Consider the following 16,453-nt stretch of genomic DNA (forward strand, 5'->3'; position numbering starts at 1 on the left):
CACTTAGAGTTGAATGAAATGCTTCAATTAACCAAAACAGAATTTTCAAAAATATTTTTGACTAAGCTGCTGATTCCAAAGATCCACAATTACGGCAAATGCAAAATGCACACAGAAAAAGGCAGTGGGAGACACTCCCCCTGCTTCCTCCCATCAGCATCTTACCAAATCTGCCCACTCAGAAACCCAACCACGACACAGACGAGCATATACAAAGATGTAAAACCCACTCATTTCAGTGGGTCAAGAGGGAAGAGAAACAAAGCAGCGAATAACCTGGGTCATGTTTTGGTTTTTTTCAAAGCAATGGGGAAACAAAACCGGAGGGAGAAGCAAAACTAGGAGGTGCAAGAAGGAAGGGAGAAATTCCTTCATTACAACTGGCTGCTTGGACAAAGTGACAGGTCTTCCAAAGAGAATTTACAGACCTCCGAAGGCAAGTTTTACTGTATACAAAAGAAAGTACTTGGAAAAGAACTTATAAGGCAGGCCTTATATATTTACAGAAGTGAAAGCATCGCATGAAAAGCAAAGCGGGGATCCAGTTTCACTTCTTTTACTGCAACCAAGTGGTCTCCATCGAGTCCAGCAGCCCAAAAGGAGGTCAGCGTTGAGTCAAGAGGTTGATGTAGGGGTTTCCCTTCCAGGGGACATCGAGTGGACCCTGCAGCCCTGGGCTGGGGCGGGATGCTGATCTCCAGAGCCCATCGCAGGGACCCCAGCCCTGAGCCATCTGCCTAGACCTCCCAGCTCATCCTTGGCAGTAATTATCTGGTTTAGTAATTGAAATCTCCCAGTGCATCGGGGTAATGACTTCCTCGCTGGTCACAGAGCAGTCATTGCGTCGGCTTGCCAGACCAGCACATTTCAAAGTCATATATCTCACCCCAAAAATGGCTCTGCCGTGGTAGGCAAATAAATTGTCAAGCCATTAAAAACACAATGGTCAAAAGCCCAGCCAGGCCTGTGTGTTGTCAAGCACCAGGTCAACGATGCTGCACTAACACTAGGGAAAAAATGCCCTCGTTAGAAAGAAAACTACATCTCGCCATTACCCCGTACACAGCAAAATGGAGGTGAAAAAAACGCCACCCTGCAGATGTAAACACAGAAAATTAAAAGGGGAAATAGAAAGAAGTGATGGGATACAGCCTGCAGTGCAGGGAAGGGAGCGCAGAGAGGGAGCTGGGAGCTGCCCTGTAATCCCGGCTCAGCCAGCAGGCGCCTTAGGAAATCAGTTAACCCCTGTGATCCTGTTATCTGAAAATGGGGATAATCATTCTTACCCACCTACATCCCTTGAAGGGTGTGATGGGATTAGTTAGCAGCAGATCTAGAAAATGCAAATTGCTAAGCACACTAACGAACCTGACATGTCCCCGCTCCAGCGCTGTCTCCTGGGTGGGATGAAACAAGCTCTGCTCTCCCCATTGGCATTTCATCTTTCTTTTGTGGATGCCCAGAGGAGCCCAGCTGCACATGGCCATCGGAAAGCAGAGCCGTAAGGATGCCTCAACCCATGCTTATGCAGGGACAGCCCTTATCTGGGTGGCAATTCCCAGTGGAGCTGAGAAACCACATCCTGCATTGATACTCACATTGCTCAGAGCTCTCAACCACAAACCTCCCAGAAAGCAATGTATTCCCCTCCTTTGTCACATTGTGCATTGCAAAACCACCTCTACCTCCTCCAGAGTTACACAGGACACACAGCCCCCAAGATGCTCCTTGGAGGACCCCATTTATCTGTTTCTCATCACTGCTCTCTTTTCCCAGTCACCAGCTGGGGCTTTGCCAGCACCAAGATGAGCACGATTGTCCCCAAACCGTTGTAGATACTTGCAATATCACTGTTTCAGCAGGCCAGGGTGATGGTCACCACCAGCACAAAGGTTCAGCTGGGGACTATAACACCCCCAAGCCTTCACCTCTCCCATTATGTCCCATCTCACACTGCATTGCTGATCCATGTGCAGTGCCTTTACCTTACTGCATAGCACCACCTCGGTTTTGAAGCCATTTCTCCAGTTTGCCATGATCCTTTCAAATTCTAGCCCTGTCCTGCAAAGCCATTTTGGGGCTTTTCTCAGTCTGGGATGACCTGCAAATTTGATAAGCGCATTACCACACCACCAATGTCACCCCCAAAAGCCAGAGATGAGTGCCCATCCCAGGACAGCCCTGGGTAACCCCCAAACACACCCAAGGCTGTTTCCACAGGGAGCCAGTGATGACTACTGTCCAACGGCGATTTCCTGCCCAGCCCTTCCCTACCTTAAAAGACTTTATTCTGGACCGCATTGCCCTATTTACCTCACCAAACTGCCATTTGACACATCATTAAATACCTTATTACAGTTGCAGGAGACAAAAGCCAGATGCACACTCCACAATGGCAGCCTCCAACATTGCATTAACACTTGCTGGTGGAGTGGAGATCTAAGAAATAAATCAGTTACCACAAATGAACTATTGCTTCCCAGCAGTTTGCTTACTTGGAGCTCAGGCAAGTCGCTGAGCCAAAAGGTCAGCGGGGACCCAGGGGAAAATAAAAGACTTTATCATCAGCCGGAGCAGGATTCAGCTCCCTTGACTCATGGCATCTGCAGCATAGATGTCTCCATCGGAGCTAATCACCCTCTGATTCCTTTAGTCAGCAAAGAGAAACAGGCATTTTTAGGGAGTGATTCATTGAATGTGTTTTAAATGTCTTCTGCAAGATGAAATAAATCACACCTAGATATCTCGGTTTCACACATTTCATCAGATGGATCCTACCGCTGTTGTCAAGATGCCCCATGTCATGGGCTGTAAATTAATAAGGAAAGCACCATGAAAGGGGTAACAGCTAGAGTTGTTTGCTTTGAAGTTAAGTCCAGCCCTCCATTTTTATAATTAAATGAAATAAATGTATATCTAGCCTAATAATATAAAAAAATATATAATAATACATGTATACCCTGTGAGCACCCTACATGGTTTCCAGGGCCTGGGCACCATCACTGACCAGGCACCGTCCCTCTGTTTTTCTTCACTCCATTGCTCTTTGCCCACAACTAGAAAAATTCATATTTTCTGTCCCAGATGTGAGCTTTAACATTTGTTACTGGCACTTAGTACATGCTTGAATTATTGTGCTGGCTGCAAAACAGAAAAAGATTTAGTAGGATTAATACGGTGAACAAATGAAAAAATGTGCTGAAGGTGGCGAGGGGATAGCAAGAAAACTGCCAGAGAGCGGCTCTCCTCTCTGTCCCGATGATTTATCTTTTTCATTTTAGCACTCAATAAGAATTTTTGTATTAGCATTGGAAACAACCTCTTAACGAAAACTGGAAAGAAAAAAAGCATTTCCTACGTGAAATCTCCCGATTATTGAGAATGGGAGAAAAGAGTAATTCGTATTGCAGGGGCGATGCACTGGGCTTGTTCACGCAGTTGGAAATTGGGCTCATGGGGTAAGACCAGGGCAGCTCCTGTGGGACTGCAGGGCCATGTTACATCTGCCCCCGTGCGAAGGGAAGCTCTGAAAAGGGCATCAAGCAGGGACCCAGAGTCCCTCAGCCAGGCACATCCCAACATGACACCTCGATTTTAGAGGTAGCATTGAGCCTGGGGAAATTTCTCTTCTTTTTAAGCATCAGATAACGATAAAACAAGAGCTTCATCAGGCTCTGGTTGCCCCACCAGTGCACCTTACAACACAGATGTTGCCAGATGACAGCACAACCACCAACCCCGTGCCTGCAAACAGCAAACCCCAAATATTTTTTGCTAGATTTCAAAAGCTAGGAAATATTTTCTTTGTAAATTTCCAAGTTTCAGAAGGGGAAAAGAAATAAAAGCAAAAAGTTGATGCAACTGGTTGTGAAACCACTGACATTTGCCATCCTCCCAGCACACTTTCCACAAACTGGCACCAAGATTGTTCATACCACATAAAGCAGAGGATGTTGCTGGTGGAAAACTGGTGTAAGCATCTCGCCCAGCTTCATTTGCAAATCCCACTGGAAGTCCACACATGCTTGACTCCCCGTGCCACCCTACACACTGGGACAGTGGCAACCATAGCATTCCCAGGCCGCCAGGATGCAGGGAGGTGCTCCCCCAGCACCATCCAGATGAGAGGGACCACAGTCACACTCCATTATTTTTCAGGAGAAGCATCCAGCAACAAGCGTGGCCAGCAGAGGCTGGGGTTCATGTCACTAAGCCTGTGGGGGGACAACGCTCTTGGGAAAATCTCCTCAGGTGCCACGGCCAATTCTCAGCGCTGTTGTTCCACCCACACAGGCTAAACCTGTCTAAGCTGGGGTAATGATAGAAGGAGGCAAACTCCCCTTCCCCACACCTCCTTTGAAGATGGGGAAGAAAAAGGGGAGCTGGCTCGATTGCAGGCACTGACCCGCAACTGATCTGAGACACAAGCCGAAGCCTCTACACATCATCCTGAGTAGGTGTCAGGATGCCCATGGACAGATGGAGTAAAGGCTGTGACGATGCTCGTGCACGGCTGTGCAAGGTTTGCAGGGGACCCGCAGGTTTCTTTTCATCCCACGGATGCCAGCGTGGCACCAGGGCAGCCTCTGAACCATAAGGAGAGCAGCAAAGAGTAAAAAGCCATTTCTAACACAGCGAAGCAGCTACTGAGTGTGACAGAAACAGCCACATGGAGCCAGCTCACCCTCAAAGGGAAGGCTGCAATCAGTAACACTGTTAAAAATAAAAACCTCTCTTGCTGACACTGCAGTTACAGCTTGAAACAATCAAAACCTACACAAAGGCTTCATCTACTGAGGAATCGCAAAATAGCACACAATCCTGCCTCCAGTTTCCTCAAATAACAAGCAGCTCAACAGCCAGGGATGCAGGAAGGATTTTATCCAGAGAGACCCTTCCCAACTGATTTTCGGAAGATCAGCGATGCTTCATGGTTGAATTGAGTCCCAGCACAGGGTCAGCAGGAGCGAGGAGAGGGGCAGCTCCTTTCCTGCTGGCATCACTCATTTCTTCTTGAAGCATCACCACCCATCCCTTCCCCTGGAGATCCCTGAGCATCCTCCCAACCTGCTTATATCTGTTTAAATAAATCGGGATGACTTTCTGGTAGGGCCACCAGCACCATCATCTCCAGTGTCATCCCATCGCCAGCCTCAAAGCCAGGTTTATGAAACCCTATTTTGAAAAAATATCAGGTTTATCAATTCAGCTCTAGCACAAGGTAAGGCAACCTCACAGCTTGCTGACCCTACTGCAACAGCAGCGGGAGCAGTCAGGCCATCCCTGCCTATCATACCGGCATCTACCCCCAAACTGGGCACACCAACCTGCTCCATAGCTGGTGAGAAAGAAACAGGCACTTCTAAGGAATGAGGATTTGGGCTTTCTCATCCCAGTGTAGACACCTGGAATCAGTCAGACAAGTTACCCCCTGCAAACCAGAGCAGCTCCGGCATGAACATCCAACAGCATCCAAAGGCTGAAGAAGAGAAACCTGGTACTTTGAGGTCTTGGAAGGGCTGAAAAACCAGGGAACTGCCAGACTGCTGAGATTAAAATCATCCAGAGAAACAAACCATCCTCCTTCTCAGATGATCAGTGTTTTCTGGAATGAGAGGCTGTCCCATAGGTCCCCAGCTAGCAGGTAAAACTGGGGAAGGGAGCAGAAGCCTTGTGAAAATCAGGGGGAAGGGGAACGCTGACACATCCCTTTGCAGTCTCGCACTTGTGTTTTATTTATATACACTCAGCTAGCTAAGAAAATGCCTGTGAAAACCCATTAAACCCATTTGAAAACACTTTCTGAAAGCCGACTGCGCTGCATAGCTCAGCAGAGAGTGTGTCCCCTCTCTCCAGGGGTCTCCCTGCTCACGGGAGGTTGCACACCTTCTTCTGATGATCATCATGGCCTACGTAAATAATCCAAGACTGGCTTTACGGTGTCACCCCAGCACTAAAGGGGCTGATCCAAGACCCCACAAGGCTGGTGTTCAAACCTGGATTTCTAAGTCTTTGTTTTGGAAGAGCCCAGGCCAGGCTTAGGCTTGGTCCACCACAGAAATGGGACTTTGTCGTTTCTTCTACTGATATGAGAGAAGCCAGAGCATTTAGTGCTTTGATATTGTTTGGTAGTGGGAATGAGAAAAAGAAAAACAGAAGAAAAACAGGCCTAAAATTTCAAGGAGGTTTCTTGATCCAAAATTCATACCGAGCTTCATAGATTGCACCGTTCTTACACACAGCTGTCTGCAGGAGAGTTAAAAGCAGTTTCAAAGAAGGTGAAGACCCTTGGTGCGGATATCACATTTACAACCTTCTACATTGAACCTGTTTTTTTACAGCCATAATTTGGAAAGGGTGAAGCGGCAGACTCTGTTTTCAAGCAGACAGGTGACAGGGTGTCTACCCAAAACTTCAAGCCTGCTAATTGGCAGTAGGTTGTTTTGGGAGGATGAAGCCTCGCTCGCTCCTGTCCTGAGGATGTAATTACAACAGGAAGATTGATGTTTCATAGTCGGATCCACAGGAGCCACTCCAGAGGGACATTTATAGATCACAACATGACCGCAGTAATCACACGGGGACGTTAATGACACCCAACAAAGTTCTGCAAATACACTACAGAGAGGTGTCCAAATATAAGGGAGAGGAATTAATCTTCCAGGAGAATTATTTAAGACTTATAATCTGTTGAGAAAGGAATTACTGGCTGAGTGCTATGCAAAGCTGTGGTAATTATGCTAACAAATTATAAGTACATTTATCTGCTTTCAAAGATGATCATCAACATTGTATGCTTGGCTTTCCCCATACGCAGTTATGGGCAGAAATTATTATTCTTTTCAGGCTGCCACATACCAGCCCCACACCACAACAGACCTTTTTCACCAGGTAATCCACCAACATAAAATTTTAGGCCACGTAATCTCCAGGAGTCACTTCAAGTGCATCCTGCAGTGATCTGACTTATGATCCCTGTACCATAAGGATGTATGTCACTGGCATGACCTGTCCTGACACCAAGGGCCGGCAACAAAGATTTCCTTGAAATGCAAGAAGCTTGATCTGGTAAAGAAAAAAAGGTAATAAATAAATGCTTGTAAAAAGTACTGTGGATAAATGTGCATGTCTGATTATAAATGCTAAAGATCAAAGTCGTATTTTTCTTCTTCATCTTTTTCTGGAAAATCGATGTATCATTAGTCAAAGCAGGGGTTCTGAGAAAGGCAACTGTATTCTCTTCTGCTTCTATGCAATGTCCATTCTTACTGTAGTTTTAGGCTGGTAAAATAGTTCCTTTAACCATCATTCCCATGCAGCGGTGTGGGGAGGTGTTCTGGTCAAACCTCATCCTGGTTGACAGTTGACAGCATCATGGTGAGTCACTGGTTTATAGCCCACAAGGAAGGTTTGAAAACATTTATTTTCCACTTGCCAATGTATCTGTAGTTAAAGCACAACATGGGACCATACTGGGTTTATTGAAACTCTGCCAGGAAGCCTGGCAGGTTTCTTCCAGAATTTTATCTAACAAGTAGGCAGATTTTCACATTAAAAAAAAAAACAACTGACTTATTTTGGGGGCTGGAAAGCATCCTGTAAAGCCTGACGCCTCATCCCACAAGCCCACAAACTCCCAGCAGCCTGTCTCGTGCAGCCCCCAAGCAAGCAGCTCCAGTGCTCAAGCTCCCAGTAGAGTAAAGGAGACAACAGCAATCCTCTTTTGTCAAAGGTCAGAGATGAGGCTTGTCCCTCTGCAGGCATCTCACCCAAGAGGTGTCACCCTGCACCCAGCTGTGCATCAGAGATGCAGCAACAGCTCAGGACCTGGTGCAAGCTGCTTGGTGGCCCTCAGAGCCTCCCAGGGCAGATTCTGCTGGCACCCAAGGACCCCTTCCCAACAGAAGTCACCATCTAGGTCAGGTGTCCACACTCAATGGGACCTTGCTTCTAATGTCCTTCACATCCCAGGAGCAAAACTGCTACTTCTCAAAAGCATCCTGCAGGTTATTAGCTTCTAAATAAGCTAATCTACTAAAAAAAGTTTAGCATGCACCAGGACTGTGGAGCGCATCTCTATCATGCCTCCCAGACAGCACGACAGCCCAAGGAACATGCAGGAGTAAAACGTCCGGTACACCGTGGAGGAACACGGGCTCAGCCCACTGACATCCTGCTCCTGAAGAAGTCCCCGCTGCATTTTCCCAAGCAATCCTAGGACCTACCTCCTGGGATTTCACCCAAGAGAATGATCCTGGCCTAGCACATGCTGTAGCTGGACCCTGCACAAGGGTCCATCCATGCTATGACAAAAGCACAGAGATGCCTGGTTCAGACGCCTGGTTATCAAGCGGAGGAGCTGGAGCATTGGCACTGTTGGGAAGGGATGCAGAAGGGTGCATGACTGTCCCCAGGCTGGGGACTTACCTCGCCTCCCTTTGTCCTGGGGAAGTACAGGAACAGGATCACTTAGGAACTTAGAGTGAGCAGATAGATATATCTATGTTGAGACTTCTGTATTGCAGCGGGAATGGCTATTGCCCCTCGGAATGGTGGAGGAAGGTCGTCACCATTAACTGTGCATACTCATAGCAATGCCTCCCAAGGATGCAGGGTAGAAAAGTAAATATATTTACACTTGGTAAAAACAAAGTGGTTCTGTGCAATGAGGAAACGTGCATGCGATTAATCGCTCAAGGAAAAGCTGCTTAAATCTCATCAGGTTGCTTTCAAAACTTTTCCTAAATCAGGTATGTAAGGAGGCAGGGGAGGTCCCAGCTCGTGGCGAGGGCAGTCGTGGCAGCCTGGCACGAGCCATCATTGCACAGGGTGGAAGACCAGCCTGGCGCAGACCAGCCAGGGTGGACCTGACATTACTTAAACTGTTGCTAAATGCAGTCTCTGCATTTTTGCCTCCGGTTTGGTGCTGTGAGCGTGCCCTGAGGGCCGTGCCGGCGGGCTGACTGGAGCCCCTTTCATCTCTCCCCGCACAGCCAGGTTGTAATTTCCTGAGGACTGGAGCCTACAGCAGTTTCATTGTAGGCTTTGCTAATGAGCCTGACGTCCTAGAGGAAAGCTGGCCGGCCGCTGGATAGTGTGCAAGGACATGTTGTGACATGAAGCTTTGCTCCAGGACAGGATTATCATCCTCTTGTCAGAACTCAAACCACTTAATTACTTTGTACAGAGATGGCTGCACTGCAGCACTGAAGAAGATGAGTCGTCCCTGCAGCAAGGGAGGATGTGGGTTTGCTCATGCAGTGGCCAGCATCTCGAGCGCAGGTGGAAACCCTTGGGCGTGGTCCTGGCGATACGACAACCACCCTCTTGGCTCTCCCTGGCCACCATCGTGCTGCCTTTGAAGATGCCAACTCATAAAAGTAAGAGGAGAGGGCAAATTGACTCCTGCTTTTCACCCAGCACACTGTTTTGCCCACAAGAGTGTCCTCACCCACTTAAAGCAGTGTGAAATTTGTATGGGAGGTGCTTCTATGTAATTACAAAATAAGTAGGGTTGGTTTTTAATCGCCTCACTGTTTTCCAGAGCCAACCAAGGGCTTCCTGCGATGGGTAGTGGAAAGATCTTGCGTATTTTACAAGATAACAATTTGCATGTTGCATGGCAAATATAAGCATACCATAAACACAAGCCACAAGATGATTATAGTGCAGTGGAACAACAGAGAGAAAAAATAAAATAAATCGAGGGCAAGGCCACTACCCACAATGGGTATTCTGTATTTTGGATCTAAAAATACTGGGCTCAAATAAGGAGGCTTTAGCTTACCCCTGACCAAAGTAAATAAAATCAGGTTGAGGCTACATTCAGCAAAGAGGTCAGGAATAGAATACATACAGCTTTTTTTAGGGTATTTATGTCTTATTTTGAATCCATCCTTTATTCACCCAGTTATCTGCAGCTGTTATGGTGTGGCTTTTTTTCCTGTGCACAGAGCAAAGATATGCAGAAGCAATTGTCTGAAGAGTGAAAGTCTGGTTTGTTGCTCAGACTTCTTATACCTCAGATAAAGTGGTAGAAGGTACAGTTACTTCCTCATGCAAGCACAAGAAGTGTGACAACGAGATAAGTTACAGGAACAGAGCCGACCCTCCAAACTAGAGCCACCCACATACCAGATTACAGCCCCAAATCCCACTTCATAGGATGAGGCATTCATTTTTTTCCAGAAAAGAGAATTTTTCACAAAAAATCAGTGTGGCTAATGAAAAAATCTGACTGAAAACCCACTTTTTCATCAAAAAAAAGTTTCCAAGAGAAAGTGGCCTCCCCAGCTTACTACAACACCTCCTAATTCTTTTCTGCTTCTTTGCAGTTGATCCATTTTTAAGGAAGCGCTTCATCTGTCGTCACAAAGAAGCAGAAGGTCTTTCTATTACAATTAATTTTATTTATTTATGCTTGTCAGCCACACTTTTATACCAGCTGTCTCTGTTTGGGACCATCTTTATTGGCTGCTGTCAAAGGACTCCAAATAAGTAAAAGCCTAATAAGTAAAATGAGTAAGATTTATATTGCTATATTTGCAGCCCAGCTTCACCTGGGGAGAAGCACTACAGTACCAGAATTTTTGTTTATTTTCTTGCCCATTCTGGCACCACAGTGTGCAGTCGAGAAGCCAGAGGTGGAAAAGGCATACTAGAAAAAAGTTGAAGTCAAAGATAAAAACAACATGTTAACATGAAAAGCATGCAGGGAGCTTACAGAGCACCCCGCCAGCAGCTTCATCCTCGGGGTGCATGCCCTATATGCCGTCCCCCATCACTAGCCGGACAAGTGCAGGGGAAAATGCTATTATTTATTTCTGGAGCTGGAGAATTGCTTTTCCCTCTCAAAACAGCAGCTTTTAATACGGCAGGGCCCAGCTTGCTCCTACTCACAGTTATATCCGCTACCCAAAAACAGTCACTGTGCATGGCTGGATCCTCCCGTACGTGGGAGATGTATTTACATACATATTTTTCAGTGCTCATCCTCCACCCTGGGAAATTCAACAGCTGAAGAAATGACATTAGCATTGGCCATAATATTTATGAAGAGGCTGCACACAGCAATGAAGAAAACAACTCTCTCTCACTGAGGACTGGAAGACACTTAGTAACAAATGTTTACTGTTGGTTATTAAATTTCAGTTTACTGCAACATTGATGTCCATAAGGGTCTTAAGGGTGTTTTCCAGCCTAAATGATTCTATGATTAATGTGTGTCCTGCTAAAGGCTATTCTTTGCAATGCTGGCCACTGCTCAGGTGGAAGTTTTGCTGGAAGAGGGGAGAGGTCAGTGTCCAAATGCATGATCCCTATGTCACAAACTTACTTTTCTCATGATTATCTCCCAAAAATGAGAGATCTGACACAAACACCACAGCATTCATGGAACAAGTCCAGGCACTTCAGTGGATTATGCACCAGGACGATGTGCAGATCCCACTGAAGTCAAGGGAAATCTTTATACCTTCCCCTGCAGACCTGACATCAGCCCCTACAAGGAGCTAAAGCAGCTACCAAGCTATCGTCCCAAAAATACCAAAGCCATAGCAATAGTTTCAGTGATGCATGTTAATTATTTAGGGCTACGTGCTTGCTGGAGAAGACAGTTGTCCAGCCCCATCTCCCTGGTGGTTCTTTCCCGGGGACATCTCCTCACACTGGTTGCCACTTGATTTCCCAAAATAATTTCACATAACTGCTGTGTTTTCCAAGCTCAGCATACACCGAGCAGGGCCAGCTCCTGGGAACAGTATCGGAAAGGAATGTGAGCAATGAACATCTTGGATCACAGAATCCAGAGTGGTCACCTCTCTGATGGAACTATCCTGCAGGAGAAACCACCATCTCCCACGTATGGCAAATGTCCTGATCCTTTTTCTCCTATTTTTAAAAAAGGGCTTAATGTGAGTTTTCCTATTCCCCAGGTTCTGACATCCCTGCTGACCAATGCAAAATAGGGAGACAGCAACACTGGACCTATGTCTTCATTTAAAAAATTATTTATATGAAGTCAGCATCACAAATCACCGCTTTTACTACATGATTATATTAATAGTTTGCATATTCATAAAGCAGCATAAGTTTATGCATCTTCATAATATTAGGGAAGAACAGATTTTCTATTCATAGGAGAAAAAATAAATACAGATTTGGGTAAGTGCCTTCTTAAACAAGGCTGCTAAGAAGTGCTCCCTCTTCCAGCTCTGTGCAGAGGGGGTTTGGCTCAGAAATTCTTTTAATTTCTTCATTTGGAGATGTGCTTGACTCCTCTCAGAGCTAGTCTGAGTGTATCTCTGGGATTTTCAAGATCTTAACCCAAATAACAAGTGAACAAGTGCCAGGCCAGCTGGGACACTCCAAAACACAAACCTCACGCAACAGCTCGGAGGGAGGAGTTTTATCCAGTTCCTGGGATTTTGGTGCTAATGGCAAAATCATCTTTACCTGCAATGTACAAAAAACTGAGCAATTATGCAAATACCAGCCACATCTCAAAAGTATGTAATTACATTAGTGTGTAATTCTCAGGATTTAGCTCAAAATCTTGCATGCAGGCGTGAATATCCTCACTCACACCTGCACTACAGTGTAACTTGTCCTTAGCAACGAGCCCCTCGACGTAGGTCTCCTAAACATACTAATGAAGAGCACTTGGCTCAAAGCAGGGGTCCTCAAACTTTAAACAGGGGCCAGCACGCAGATGAAGTGGCAGGAATTCATCTGCGGCTGCTTGGTTCCCCCCCCAAGTCCCGGCAGGGGAGGCGGGGGGGGGCAGAGGGTTCTGTAAATACCAGGGGCTGGATTGAGGACCCTGGGGGGCCGTATCTGGGCCACGGGCTGTAGTTTGAGGACCCCTGGCTCAAAACAATTCATTAGTCAAAGATTACCAACCAGCCTAGGCAAGGCAGTATTTTCTTCATGGCATCTTGGATGGAAAATGGGTTGATTTGTGTGTCCTGTGGAACAGTTTCCTCAGTCGGGGAACCCATTAATTCCATAGCTGTGATTCCACCTAACCATACCAGGATAAAACATGATGTAGAAAGACAGCACCTGGAAACAGTATAAACACCAGGGACACAAGGAGGTGACTCTCCCCACATAGATGTCACGAGACAGGTGGCAGAGTCCTCCCACTGCCACCTCGGGCATCACAATGGCAGGTCCCTGTCTCCTGGTACAAGAAACTCAGTGCCGCCTCCCTTTGCCACGGCAGCAGGCCAGGCCACCACCGCTCCAGGTGCTGAAGGTGAGGGCAGGGATCAAGAGGGACTTCCGGAACAAGAAACAGAAATAATATATATCATAAGTCCCTGAATGGGTTTCATTTGGACATTAGCATCTGTTTATCACAGACTGCACAGCCACTTCACTCCCTTATATATATACTCCCTAAAATAGCCCATTTAAGTTCATTTTTATCCTGTTTCTAACAGCAGGCTGGAACCCCTGTTTTAAAGGTGCCGATTAAGCATCAGCGCAATCAGCCCCTAGCAACCCGCTTCAGTGGAGCACTTGATTAACTGTGCTTTAATTAACCTCTTCACCTCCCCACGCGTTAGCAGGTAAATGTATTTACACTCAGCAGTAGGCACAAATCCATGTATTGCCAGACTCTGAATTCCTCAATTTTAGGTTTCTGTTCGTTATTGCCTACTTGGAGGCCAAGTTGCAGTATCTGTACACATGTGGCTTTTACTGGACCAGATTCCAATGATTCAAACTCCCCTGAGCCACCGCTTGGAAATCAAAAGCTGAGACTGAGCATGATTTTTCGGAGGCAAAGACTCTTCTCTGCCTAGCAGTGATGGCACCCTAACTAAAACAGGTTGAGCAGACATCCCTATCCCCTGCTCTTTCCATGTAGGAGAACAGAGCTGAACTAGCATGCTTGAAATGGTTACACATGGAGTTGAAATAAAAAGACTAAGTAATATAGAATAGGAAATAATATAGAATAATATAAAAGTAGCAAGAAATAGTTTGGTAATACAGAATAAGAAAAAAAAAAAAAAGCAGTTGAGTAATATTTGCTCTTAAAAAGAAGGATTTGGGGTCTTTTTTCATTTGGAAGTCATTCAGCCTCCCATTGAGTTCAGTATGGACCACAGCTAGGGTGGGATGAGACCTGGATCAGCGATGGTTTCTGATGGTTGCTCTTTGAACAGGCTATGGATTGTGTCTGCTCACCATCACAGCTCCAGGCCAGACAGATTAGGGGAAAAAAACACCCAAACCTCCACATCTAGGACTTTTACTGATGAAGATACACAAGCAGATGTGTTTTTAGATGTTGCTTGGAAAATAAGGATGTTGAAGCTTGCTACAACACTGTGGCTTCCTGTGTGGCTGCAGGATGCTTGACTCCAGCATCCCGTGCTGGCTGGTGATAACCATCCATCACCACCAAAACAGCTGATGGATTGTAACGGGCTGTTCTGACATGCATGAGTGGGAGGGAAGGAAAAATTCTGTGCCATGGTTATGTCAAGTTGATTTAACTTTTCAAGCCATCTGTAACTGTAAAAACAAGATGCCGCATCCACAAACGAAGCAGGCAGATGGTGGATTTGGGATGGCAACTCTCCTGCAGGGATGCAGCAGTGTGTGATGGTTTCCCTTTGAATCAACCATCCAAGAGCAGATCAGATGCCTTCAAAAAGTGTAACTCCCTGACACCTGTGCATATACACTCTTATATTAGCAGGATAAGCCAAAAATCCTTACTTCCTTGGCATGAAGGACTTGTGTGGACCCCTCTCTCAGCCTGAATATCTGTCCATGACTGCACTCCCTAGTAGACAGGACAACCTATCATCCCTTTGTCCATCTCCTCCTGTCACCACCACAGCTTCCATGGGCACAGCCTCGGTTTTTCTAACCAGCACTAGAGGCGGTCATAGACTGACAGCAATTGCCTCAAAACAGATCAATAAAACATGTTGACTGAAAGAAAGGCTTCAGCAATGCCACATCATGGTGACCCTCTAAATTAAACCTGCCATGGAAGTCCCCATCCAGCAGGCATGGAGCAGGCTGGTAGGATGGGTGGCCGTGTTACCTCCTGCTTACTCCAGGTGCTTATAAAAATGTCCTTCTTCATTGCCAAAGAAGCTGGATGCCTACTTAGCTGGCAGAGAAAAATTAAATTATTCAGGGTTGCCGCTAAATAACAAAAGGAGATGAAACAGGAAAATCTACACCAAAGTAGAGTGCAGATCTGACCAGTCAGCAGAAAGTTGAAAGGAATGAGGTAAACGGAGAATATTCCTGAAACAGAGAGGAAAAAAGGCAGCCAGAGAGCTTAGCAGGTTTCAAAGATCAAGGAGAAATCCCACCTGATCAGCTTAAAAACTCCCACGGCACTAAATGTCATAAATGCAAGCTCTGGGTCTGGAAACTTTGTTTTTGAAGATAAAAGAAAACAGCTGCAATCCAGCCATCATCACAGGAGCTGGGACATCACTAAAAACATTAAGTTTCACGAGCTTTGCAAGAAAAATCCTGGGGCTTGGCGAGGTTGAGGATGCCTGGAGGGGAGGAGGCCCAGACAGCGCTGCCGAGGCCACGCAGGAGAGAGGAACCATATGGCACCAAGGGATGTTCAGGGAAGCAGGGGAGGAGAGGAGACGAGCAGATGGGAGGGGGAGCTGAAATACAAACCGAAGGAGACAGCGTGTTTGAGTTTATTCTGCAGGAAGGGAGACGGTGGTGCAGGGGAGGCAGGTTGACAGACAGTGCTCCCACCCCTGCCCAGGCTGGCGAGCGGTCCCCCCACAGGGTGGATTAAAACCACACGGAATGCAATGGGGCAGGGAAAATGCCAGACGTGCCTAGATTGTATCCGTACAAGCTACCATTAAAACCACTCCTGAATTTCCTTTTGTCATAGATACTCAACCCCTCCTCTGCCCTAGCGTTACCCACAGCAGCTCCACGAATCATCGGGACAGCTTCTCAACCACATGTGGGAAGAAAAACGAATGTGAAGTCCATGTTCAACCACGGGACGCTTCTTTCCTGCTACACATCCTTATCACTGGCACAGCTCACTCTTCTTTTATTTGCTTGGAAAGCATTGATTTCAAAGCTGAAGAGCTGCTTTGGCTTCTGCTCCCTGCACTTTTCCCAGCAGGAGCATTGCACAAGGTGGGACCACAGTGCGACAGGATCCGCTGCCTGCGGAGGATGCTGTGGCGGCATAAGGACCAGAGCAGGTTCTCACCCAGCGTGGGGCATCTCCAACGCATGGTGTTTCACCCCCTGGCTTGGCCAGAGGCCGTGCCTGCAATCCACAGCAAAAGACGAATTACATAAACTTAAATTCCTGGCATGACTAGGCTGCCTTGCAAATCCCGCTGCCCGGAAAGCTGAAACAATTAGTATACTGTTTATTCATAAGATTAAACCCAGTGAGGTGTAAAACAGCAGCTGTAGTGTCAAG

The 16,453-nt window shown here is 46.5% G+C and overlaps 1 long non-coding RNA gene across 4 annotated transcripts in view; it reads right to left on the reverse strand.

The window, feature by feature from the left end:
- The window catches only part of LOC308056366, a 43,881-nt gene extending 27,635 nt beyond the window's left edge, over positions 1–16,246 (reverse strand). For 2 of the 4 annotated variants that reach the window (XR_013924792.1, XR_013924793.1), the window contains exon 1: positions 1,369–12,729. This is a non-coding gene — a long non-coding RNA (uncharacterized lncRNA). Of the gene's footprint in view, positions 1–1,368 lie in introns of all 4 variants that reach the window. The other 2 variants (XR_013924795.1, XR_013924794.1) reach the window with 2 other exon arrangements.
- Between the last annotated feature and the right edge of the window lie 207 nt (positions 16,247–16,453).

Source organism: Falco punctatus, assembly GCF_963210335.1.
Source record: "Falco punctatus genome assembly, chromosome: Z".
Taxonomy (NCBI): domain Eukaryota; kingdom Metazoa; phylum Chordata; class Aves; order Falconiformes; family Falconidae; genus Falco; species Falco punctatus.